Raw genomic sequence first — 2,166 nt, 5'->3', positions numbered from 1 at the left:
ATTAATACAATCTGATATAATTCATATCTAATTTTTAACATCAATTTAATTCAATTTAAATTGGATCTAATTCAATGCAAATTGGTTTATATATATATATATAAAAAAAAAGCATTTTTTTTAATAAGTCTAACTAAGTTGGTAAGTCTAAAAAAAAGGAAATTTTAGGATAAGTATAATAGACAATGAGAATGTTAAACAATGTGAACAATGAATATATTAGATGTTTAATTCAATAGGTATGCAGATAATTATGTTCATTATTTTTAATTGGATTGTTGTTTTTTTTAATTCGATTTACTCATGCACAGTTAACAATGATTGGATGTTCAATTCACTAGGTGTGCAGATGATTATCTTAATATTAAAGTTTATGAGGTAATTTGAGGGTGGAGTATTTTTTTTACTTTATTGAGTCAATTCTAAAACTTAATGTTTACATTGTTTACAAAAGTCATTATCTATCTAGCAAAACCTAAAATTTCATTACAAAGTATACAAATTTTATTACAGAATACAAAAAAATTTATACATAACACATAAATTAATGGGTATCTCTAAAATGAGCATAATAATTATGTGCTTATTGGATGTGCCACATTTATATAGATCATTAAATTTTATTAGATGAAAATTAAAGACCAATATAAAAAAAGAGCACTGATGGATTCTAATAAATATAGAATATTCTAGTACATAAATAAATATTTTAAATGACAATAATTTAATACACAATATTTTAAATGGTAACAGAATCTTTTATTCTTAAATAATTAAATATAAAACATATAAATACAAAAAATATGAGTATTCTTTATTTATTAAGATTAATTATTATGCAAACATTTTTTATAAAATTAAAAAAATATATTAAAATAATTATTAAATAAAGAATACTCATATTTTTTGTATTTATATGTTTTATATTTAATTATTTAAAAATAAAAAATTCTGTTACTCTTTAAAGTATTGTGTATTAAAATATTGCCATTTAAAGTATTTATTTATGTACTAGGATATTCTGTATTTATTAGAGTCCATCAATGCTCTTCTTTTATATTAGCCTTTAATTTCCATATAATCAAATCTAATGGTCTATATAAATATGGCGTATCCAATAAACACATAATTGTTGTGCTTGTTTTAGACATACCCAATTATTAGAGTCTATCAATGCTCTTCTTTTATATTAGCTTTTGATTTTTATCTAATAAAATCTAATGATCTATATAAATATAGCACATTCAATAAGTATATAATTATTGTGCTCATTTTAAACATATCCAATTAATGGATATATCACATTAATTTTTGTATATAGCACATAAATTTATTTGATATAGCACAAAAAAAAATTTTGTGCATTAATTTCTGTACGATGTATATCAAAATTTTTGTGTTGTACATCAAAACTCATGTGCTCAATATTTTTATTAAACATATATAGGAAAAAAATAAGAAGTAGATAACAATAATAATAAAGAAGGATGACGAAGAAAAAGGAAGAAAAGAACGATGAGGAAAAAAAAAGTATTCAATATCTTTGTTAAATGTATATAAGAGAAAGAGAATAAAATGACAATAATGATGATGATAACGAAAGAAAAAAAGAAAAAAAAAAAAAAAAAAAAAAAAAAAGAGGTGCAACACGAGGACTTCCCAGGAGGTCACCCATCCTAGTACTACTCTCGCCCAATGCCTTTCATTGTAGTGTCTAAATTGCTTAACTTACCTTTATAAGTAAAAAATAAAATATTAAAACAAAAAATAAAATATTTAAAATTTATTAAATATTATTTTTTTTAGTAAGTTAGACACAATTCAAAAACACTATAATATTCACCTAATAATAATGACAACAACCTTTAATGAATAAGAGGAGGTAGAGGATAAATAAGAGGAAGAAGCAGTCATGCATATGCCAAAAAAAAATACTTAATTAAAAATTTAGTTTATCTAACTTTATTCTGTGCATATTTACATGTCATAACACTTGAATGCAAAATTTACACTTTCAATTACTTCTAATTTCAACTTATTAAATAATTTTTATTTAAATTTGTTTTTTTAATAGTAAATCCAATTTGTTATATGCATATAAAAATGAAATATAAACATGGATATACTTTAGTTATTTCAGTTTGAAAGATTATCAACTTACAAATA

The sequence above is a fragment of the Arachis ipaensis genome, chromosome B03 (assembly GCF_000816755.2).
Source record: "Arachis ipaensis cultivar K30076 chromosome B03, Araip1.1, whole genome shotgun sequence".
In the NCBI taxonomy this organism is placed as follows: domain Eukaryota; kingdom Viridiplantae; phylum Streptophyta; class Magnoliopsida; order Fabales; family Fabaceae; genus Arachis; species Arachis ipaensis.
This window is presented reverse-complemented; position numbering follows the sequence as displayed.